This window comes from Athene noctua, chromosome 17, assembly GCF_965140245.1.
Source record: "Athene noctua chromosome 17, bAthNoc1.hap1.1, whole genome shotgun sequence".
In the NCBI taxonomy this organism is placed as follows: domain Eukaryota; kingdom Metazoa; phylum Chordata; class Aves; order Strigiformes; family Strigidae; genus Athene; species Athene noctua.
In genome coordinates this window covers 15,414,581-15,424,276 of record NC_134053.1, presented here as the reverse complement: position 1 = coordinate 15,424,276, position 9,696 = coordinate 15,414,581, and positions in this window count along the sequence as shown.

Here is a 9,696-nt window from a genome sequence, read left to right as displayed (position 1 = left end):
GGGGCTCGGCGGCAGAGCCGACCGCGGCACCCACCGGCTGTGGCAGGGAGCCTTTGCCATGGGGCCCTGGTGAGGCGAGCTCGCGGAAGGGCAGCCATGCCGCGCTGAAATACCCGGCGAGGACGCTGCGTGTTCACGCACCTTGGGCAGACCGAGGTTATGGAAATTCAGACCGTGTTGTGGTATTAAATCAGGCAGATTTAATAGAGTCTAGCAGGGATTTAAAATGTCAGAACACCAGCAAGCAAGAAATTCCCCTAACTGTACTATTAAAGAAGACTGATTTTATAGGACTCTATATTCAGGGCCATAAAAATGCTAATAAATTCCAGCCAATTAAAATGCTGATGCCACACATGCCCAATTAGTTGGCTACCCATGAATTAGTGACGTCTGCAAATATGTTGTCCCTTGAAAGCTGAGCACAAGCCCTGCCCTCGCCCTGCTGTGTGGTCAGTGAGAAGGATGCGTTCAGAGAGAGGAGGGCTTTGGTTTCCAGGAGGAAAGTTTGCAAAATGCTGAATGCTAGCCCAGGCTCCTGGTGATGCCAACTCTGTCCTCGGGGGCAGGAGCAAGCACAAAGCAGTGCCACAGCAGCTGTGGCACCCATGGGCAGCCTTGTCCAGCACCATGCAGCCTTTCCTCGCGTGAGCAGTCCTCTTTATTTCTGTGCATAGCGTGTCCAAGCCCATGAATAAACCCCCAGAACTGAGGGCTGTGCCCACTGGTCCAGCACATCACCAGTTTTATTTCCCTACACAAAGCAAATAGGGTCTGGTGAGGGGAGATGCAGTGGGACTACCATGGCTGGAATTTTAAGGCCTGACACTGGTGAGGATGGATGAGAGGACACCCACGGAGGGGGCAGGCTTGCCCAGGTCTGCTGCCTTCCTATACAGAGCAGGACTACGGGTCTGGCAGAGATGCAGGAGGAGGGCAAAGCTGCGGAGAAGAAGGCGGGAGCATGCCTCTGTTGGCTCTGGGGTGTCAGGCTGGACGTATCCAGCTCACTGCCTGGCTGGAGAAGCAGCGTCAGATATGTGGCCCTCAGTGACCCATCCAAAGGACCAGTTCAAAGGCAACACCAGGATTTGGTGTGATGTTAAATCTGGGTCTGGGTAAAAACACTGCCACCACCAGCACAAACCCTAATCTGGGACGTACCCAGCCTGCTGTAGGTAGAAGGGGTGGCTCTAACTACAAGTTTGGGATAGCCTCTCCCTCAGCCTCCAACAAAAGCACAGAGCTGTCCAGAAACACCTTCTTGTGCTCTGATTTGACAGATGGGATCTTGTGATCACACTGGAGCCAGATCCAGCAGATCCATGATTTCCTGGCTGCAGGGTGATCAGGAGACATGGAATTTAAGCACAGCAGGGCCATAAGGTTACAAAGGCAATGTGCCATCAGCTGGATGTTTCCCTCACAGCAGTCATCACAGCACAGAGAAGCAGCCCTTGAGACATGGAGAGCTGCTGCTTTTCCTGACAAGGACTTCAGGGGTGATGCTGTGAAATGCTGCCACTTGCCCTGCAGACATTTTGGCAATTAAACCTGTCTTGAAAATAATGTCTTTTTCTTTCCAAAGTTGAGGAGCATCTTGATTGCTTCATTGGAAATGGGCCTCTGCTCTCCAAGAAATGCAGGCTTGTACTTCCTTACAGCCATGACCTGGAGATGGGATCAACTACCTAGTGACCGTCACCAGAGTCCCCTGTGCCCCTGTGCGCTCAGCTTGCCCAAAGGGACAGAAAGGTCCTTGGGACACAGAGGAAGAGAGAGATGATGGAAAGAGTGGAGCGGCGGGTTGCATCCAAACCTCCTTTAAAGCAGGGAAGACCTGTTAACCGCTGCCACTCCCTCCTGGATTGGGGTAATTAGAGACATCCCCGTGTTGCAGGCAGAGGTGGGTGTGATGATTCGTGCCCAGAGCAGCCTGACTCGTCCTGCAGCTTCATGCGCTGCTCGGGGCAGGCAACAGCACTTCTGCCAGGAAGGAAACCAGGTCGATTTGGGAGCTAGATGAGACATCACCAAACCTGCATCAGTCCCACCTCATCCAGGATGTAGAAAAACCTCAGATCCATCCTGACACAATTTTCTGTATCCAAACCCACCAGCCTACATCATTGCCCTGAGACAGAGGTGCACAAGAATCCGAACTATGTGGGCACAGGAGCAGTGCGAGGTACCTCTGAGCAGGGAAGGGAGGGCCAAGAGACCCTGTGTGTGGGTACAGCCCAGGCACACTGTCCCCCGCTGTCCGAGTCCAGCTGTATTCAGACACAAAGGCCTTGTGACCAAAGAGCGGAACGTCCAAGACCACCCCATTTGGGCTTTCATCCCCCATTAGAATCACTCTCCAGATGCTGAACCCCTCGCCACTGCAGCCCAGGGAAGCAAAGCTTGGTGTGTGGGAGCAGGCAGGCTCAGCCAGTCAGCTTGGAAGGCCACAATCCACGCCAGCTTGGGTTTGGCCAAATCATTTCCCTGCTCCTGCTGCCGCCACCCATGTGTGGGACAAGGGAAGGGACAGCAGAGAGGGGGATGGATTATGCCAGTTAAAACTGTGAAAGGATGCTGAAAGAGTGGAATCACACAATGCTGCCTTGCTGGAGGGTACAGCACCCCAAGCTGTTGTCACTGTAGAGTCAGTCCCCTCCCACCACCATCCTTGCTCTGGCTGCAGCCAAAGCACAACTACAGAGTGGGCAGAAACCGATTCACCACTGTGATGGAAAGCATCTTCTCCTCTGCACACCAGGAGCTCCGAAGCGATGAACTCCTGCGGTACCCTCAGCGCTGGGCTCCACAGCTGAGCTGGAGCAGCTGTGTCTGGAGGCACATGAGCACCTCGCAGGCTGCCACCACCCTGGCACAGAGCTCTGCATGAGGAGCTGAGGCCTCAGGAGACCCTCCCGGGAGCCAGACCATGGTGCTGCACCAGGCCTTGCACCACACTCTGCTGGGAGCGTGGAGCTCTGGCACCACCACAAGCCGCAGGGCAATCCGTAGGGCTGACTGATCCCTGACCACAGCCTGGCTGCATCTCCAGCTTGCATTCAGTCATTCCCGTGTCTTGCTGTCAGTGGGATGACGTTCCTCCTCTATATCGTCAGCAGGTGGGAAGCAGTTTGCACTGCCCTCAACCCCTAGAGCCTGTCAGAAAGGCTCAAGCAGGGCTCTGGGAACATCATGAAAGATAACAATGTTGGGCCCTTTTCTCAGCGCTTATTTCCTGTCAGAGAGGGAGGGAATGTCAGTCTTGCTACATGGAGGATCAGCTATGACCTGCATCCCCTGGTTCTCTTGCCAGCTAATTTAGGGCTGAATGTAGGTTAGCTAAAACATGACAAAACTTCCCAAACACCACTTTGGGGATAGTAGTTCCTGTTTCTGCACTGGCCCCCAGGCAGAGGGGCCTGGAGTGGTCCTTGGTTGCACAAAGGACACGAGTCTCATGACACCAAGGGGCACTGCCGGAACAGCAGGCAGCAGCTAACATTTTGCTTCTCAGGCTGTTTCCTACAAGCCTTTTGCAGCTATGGAGGGTAATAATGATGCAGCATGCACATGAAACGAGCCCAGTGAAGCTGCAGTGCTGATCTCAGGAGAGGCACATGGGAGCTGCTATTTCTTTTCAACTGCACATTCATCTTGGGGGTTTACAAAGCTTGTTCCAGGTCAGTGCAAGCTCCTGTGATTTAGCACTCAGTGAACAAACACTGTTAATATTATATTTGTGGTCCAAGCTTGAGTACATGAGCAGGCAAGGGAGCTGCTTGCTAATCCAAACGCAGGCAGTACTGCCCTGTGATGAGGCTGAACCAAACCACTCCCACCTGCCCATCACACTGTAAAAGATCTTGCCTGCATGGGGCTACGGGCAGGAGTCACCTGCCTCTTTTGACGCTGCTCGAGAGCATCTGTGAGCACTGCACAGCGTGCCAAACCCAGGATGGATCAGCTCCTTCTCTCCTGGGAGCATCTTAGGTGGGGAAGGGGCCCACATCTCTGCCCAGATCCTGTCTGCTTGCTTCTACATGCCGAGATCAGAGCTGCAGGGAGGGGAAACGGGTTGTCTGTCAGTGTTGACGCCCTGGGCTGCTTTGATAATTCGTCCAGTCCGGGATGGCACCTGCCCTACGGGTCTGCCTTCAGCTGGTCCCCTGGTGAAGGTTCAGGCAACCGGTACTATACCCCTCTGCTCCAAGCACTGCCTGTTGCAAGTGTCGAGTGTTTTGATGACACAGCTCCACATTCCTTCCAGCTCTAGCTGAAAACACAGAGCTCACCAGTCTGCGCCACGGTGAATGGTCCTCTCCCATTCAAAAAATAAGAGGTACCCCTCGGGGCTCCCCACAGTGGAGTGCTGGAACTGGGGAGTCTTTCCTGATCACCGTCGCCTCCACCTCTGCTCTACCTGAACAGAGAAACTGTTGAGTCCCTACAGTACGGAGTCTGCTGAGGAGACAGGTGTAGTGGGGTTACTGTAAGCTCTCAGCAAACTGACTTTTAAGAGGGAGAAGACAGGAGGGCTGGAGGTGCTGAGCTGGCTTTTCAGAGCAAGAAGCCTGAGAGCACCAGGCTGGGAGCTGGATGGCAGAAGCATGGGTGAAGAGGGACCCTGGCTCAGCCAGCAGCACCCTCTGCAGTCAGCTGTGCGCGACTATAAGACCAGCTCTCAGAGGAAAATCTTCCTGGCAGTGTTGGGGGCAAATGATTTTGATTGGCATCTGCCTGCTGAGTTGCAGCAAGTCACAGCTTCCAGTCGCCCAGGGAAATGTCAGCTGCTTCCTTGCTCTGCCGAGCGGGAACGCGTGTGGGCTTGGCCCACCCAGGGCTGGATCAGCATGAGCACCCAGCCTCTGCAAAGCCAGGTCCAGGGAGCAGCTAGCACCCACAGCCCACCATGGTAAGGGCTTTGGCTTCAGCAGCTCCCCCGGTTTCAAGGCCGTGGGGCTGTGGAGGTGGGCAAGGCGAGGGCAGACGGGGCCAGGCATCACCCTGTGCCTTCTCGTCACCCCGGGGATGGCTGCTGCGTGCAAGGGCTGACTCCTGCCACGGGGATGCTGGGATCAAGGACAGCAACGGAGCTGGGGGAGTGGAGAAGTGACAACTGGTGTCTGGCTTCTCCCAGCACCGGGAGGACGGGGAAGTGCTCAGAGGGGCTGAGCCCGGCCCCTGTGAGCTCTGCACAGAGGAGCGCTGTTAGAGCCCCACAGCCCCTCTGCTTCCACGGCAAGAGGGGAGGGACATCCCCCACTCCCCGCAGGGTGCTGCCGCATGCCAGGCACCATGCAGGGTGGGTGCCTTTTGGGAGATGGATGGATGCAGCTGTTACTGTAGCAACGGGGATGAACTGCTCCTGGGCTGGCGGCACAGCCGAGCCGAGCTGACACCGCCCTGGTGTCCATGCTGAAGGGGAGGTTGATGGAGGGTGGACAAAGCCGAGGGCTCTGAAATCAGAAAATGGGGAGGCAACAAATGAGCAATCATTCACTGCTTCTTGTAACACAAGAACTGGGGGCACACGGTGAATTTGCCTGGATTGTAGATTTACAACAAACTAAAGGGACTGGTTTTTCACACTGCACTATTAAACACTGAGGCTCACTGTCCTGGGATGCTGCAGGGGCCAGACATGTACAGGAAAGTCCAAAGACCGTGGAGGGCTGGTGTGCTGCAGCCCAGACTGCTGAGAGCTGGAATAGATGGGCTGCAGGAGCCCAGGGTGCACTTTTGTCTGGGTAGCACATTTCACAGCTGAGAGAGCTCCAGGCAGTATTCAGACAATAGCTGAAGTGTTGCGTTGTAACACAACGAATGTCTGGACCAAATCCAGAAGCTCTCAGCTCCTTTTAAAGCAGTCCTTTTCTCACAGCATCATCCCACAAGGAAAACCCCAGGGAGTGGCCAGCACAGGTCACCCCTGGGTAACAACCTTCAGGCTCTTATCTAAAAATATACTGCATTATTTGCTTACTGGCATTTTCTTGCTTTTCACCTCAGCATATCTCTTCTTGAGATTCAGTGCTACTCGAGCCAGCTGATGTAGGTAGATACCAGTCTGTCACTGCTGCCATCATGACCAAAGGCATTTACTCTCTGTCCTGTCCAGCAACTGTCATGGTGAATGACAGATCCACATTTTCCTGGACAAACACAGCAGGCAAAAGCTGCAGATTCAGGGATGCTCGGCAGCTAACTCTGCTGGTAATTTCTTTTTCCAGGTAGATGTCAACACTAAGGTCTGGTGCAGGATCCAGATGGCAGCATGGTGGAGGCAGGCTGTCCATGAGTGAGGTCAAGAAGGAAGGATCTGTGCATGAAGAGGACAGTATGCAGGGCATACACACAGGTGTAAGAAGGAAATACAACAAGAAGATGCCTTAAATACTCAGGAAAAACAAGACTTTATAGATCTGTGGTTTGAAGCCAATTCAGGTGCTAAACCCTGATTCAGTGTCTCTAAAGCCTTTCAGCACCTGGATCATGTCTATGAAGCACCCTCTGGAGATAGTTTGAGAAGATGCTAGCTGCAAGCCCTTGTAAGGCAAAACTATTGCAGGTGGCCTATTATTGCCGAGATGTCCCACAGCCCCTGAAGTCAGGCTTGCCAGGCACCTTCCAATCTGAGATTTTTAGTCATCTTCATGGGTAATGTTGCCAGGTGTCCGAGTCTGGCTGAATAATTAGAAATGCTCTAGGGAGGAAGAAATAAAAAGATTTCACTGTTTTCAGGAACCAGAGGTTAGGGAAAAGTTTGTTGTTTCTTTAAAAAAACAGTCTTACAGTAAACTGAGAAGCAGTGTTTCATCATCAAGGCCTGATGCCTCCAGATTTTTGAGCACTGGAGTGTAACTTGCCAGGTGTGCTGTCCCGATGTCTGAGGTATGCCTTTTGTATTAGTCATTAAAATTCTCTTTAGAAATCCCAACTGAGCTTGACAGCTTGAAGGTACTGACCATTTTTTAATCCAGTGAAGAAAAAAATGAGTGAGGATGTGACAGCAATCTTCCAACATCCAATTATTCCCTCAAGGCCATGGAGAAACATAAAAAATTATTAGTTTCATTTCAAGCAAAAAAGGTTTTTGTTATAAACCCCCCACACACTACAATGCTGGATGAAAAATCAGGCTACCTCAAGAAACTGTAGCATCTCCTTTACTGCCAGATTTTTAAAAACAAGTTAGATGAATATTTTTCAAGGATAGTCAAAATATACTTAATGCTACAGCACCGCAGGGACCAGAGTGGATGATGAAAATCTCTCCAGCTCTGCACTCCCACAGTGAGCTGTATCCCATCCTACTGGGAGCAACTCAACGGTTACTCTGAGTGTCTCTGGTTTGGGAAAAGGAAAGTTGATCAGTTCTACTTGCCTACAACCACCTTCTCCATCTGCTGCTGACTCTTACTCACTTCTTCAGGGCCTCAAGGAAATCTCCAACACCCCATTCCTTGTTCTTTTTTCTCCTAAGCTTCTTAAGTCACCAATCCTTTTTCTTTTTCCCCAACAACAGATTCATTTACCCTCCCTGAACCTCTGATACCATTTCTGGAAATCCATCTAGCCATGAAATATGTTTTTTGAATCGTCTCTGAAGGCACAAGCCAAGAAAAAACTCTATCCCTGTCACACCACTTTTCTGTTGCCTCAAAGCAAACCAGTCCTTCAAAGAGGTGTTTTACTCCTGTGGCTGCCACACTGCTCCCGGAATTGTCCCCAGCCCATGGCCCTCTAACACAGCAGCCCCATCAATTTAAAAGGTAAATGGGCAGCAACATGAGACAGAGTGAGGGATGGTGCCAGTTTATTGCTGTACTAGGATCAAGCATGAGCTTTCTAAATGGACAAACAGAAAATTGGCCGGAGTGGTGGGACAGCCTGCAGGAGGAGCTCTCTAGACGTGTCTCTTGATCCCTTCTTCCTCCGGAGAAGCTGCGTGTTCCAAGGGTGTCCTTTCAGTCACAGACAAACCACCGGCGGAAGGGGTGGATAACTTCCCACTTCTGCGACTGAACACTTCCAGTGATTTTTCAAACCTTTCAGAGGCCTTCTTCCTCCATGCCATCTTTCTCTCCTGCTCTTTCAAAAACTGCTGCTTTAAATGTTTGTAGAAACGTTCAGTCTTCTTCTTGGTCTCTTCAAAGTGTTTCATCTTTACAAAAGAAAACGTAAGACCTTATAGCCACTATCCTAACCATGAAATAAGTAATTCCAAAGTGGTGCTTGTCTTTGGGAAGAGAGACATCCTGCCACATTCACATCCTGCACCTTCACAAGGTGGCCTCCAAGCAAATAAGCTCCAAAATTCATAAGTAACACTCTAAACGTTGGTCTGAAAAAGATAACTCAAATCATCCTGCCTCCTTGACTGCAATTCATTTTATACTACTGTAAGAAGCAGGACTGAAGGACAGTAATTGCACTCTTCTGCATTCTTGCATCTCAGACCCAATCCATCACACTGATAACAAAAAGCCCAACATTATAAAACCAACTGATGACAATGTGGTCATCTGGTTTGAGTGGGATCTCACCAGGAATAAGCTCCATGTCACCCACGCACCACAGGTGTGGCACAGGCTTCCACGCTTGCAGGCATGCAGTCTCTCCAGCCATAGAGGGTTTGCATCTCCCTGGGTCTCCTGACAAAGTGCTAAGGCATGAACAATAGGCCCAAGCCAGAGTTGACCTATAGATGAATCCTGTATATTTTATAGCTGATAACCATTGTGCTCGTGGGTATTACACTACGTTATAACAAACCATCTATTCTGATGTAAAAGGTGGAAGTATTGAAGCCCGAGCAACAGGCCCCGAGCCGAAGCTGCTAACTCAGTCTGTAGCCATTAGTGAAATAAGTATGGAAGATGTAGCTTAAACATCATAAAACACGTCTATCCTGAATATATCTTTATCTTTCTTTGTGTGAGGGGGCAAGATAACGGCCACAGAGACAGTTGTCTGGCCTTGTGACCTGAAGTGAGACCTTGCGCATAATCCGATTAGATGAGCAGGGAAACTCCCTGAGCTGCTCCCTTGAGCCCTGGCCGTGCTCTGGGGGAATCTAATGTGAGACTGAGACCAGGTATTTCCGCTTAAACAAAGGTGCCAGCTCTTCTGGCTTGCTGATTTTTGGGTATATAAGGCCGGACCCGCTCACAGTGGCTCTGGAAGCCTCAGCTACGGGTGGAGGCACCACGTAGGATTTCCCACTCACAGGGAAAGGCTCAACAAACCCTCGTGTAACCGGGGCTGCCCGGCGCCTGCGGGGCTGGGGAATGGTAATGGGTGCAAGTGGTGATGGATCTTTCTTAATCACTGTTCTCTCTCTCTGGTAGTAATGATTTGATGCATTACCCTGTATTTTCCTGTTTGTTTGAGTGCACTATTCTGTCTTTTCTTACTGTATGTTTTCTGTATTACTGTTATATTATTTATTTATTTATAGTAAAATATGCCTGCTCTTTTCACCCTGGTGTCTGAGTTTAATTGATATCTCTAATCAGCAAAACACCTGACTGTGAACAGAAACCTGTCCATGCCTGCGGCACAAGCCCAGGGCACACCTGCGCCTCAGGACCAAGCCAGGCATCACAGCACAGCTTTGGCCTTGGTTGTAGGCTGGAGCTAATTCACTCATAGTAGCTACACTGCCCCGAGGTCTTGAAACTCGCACATCAC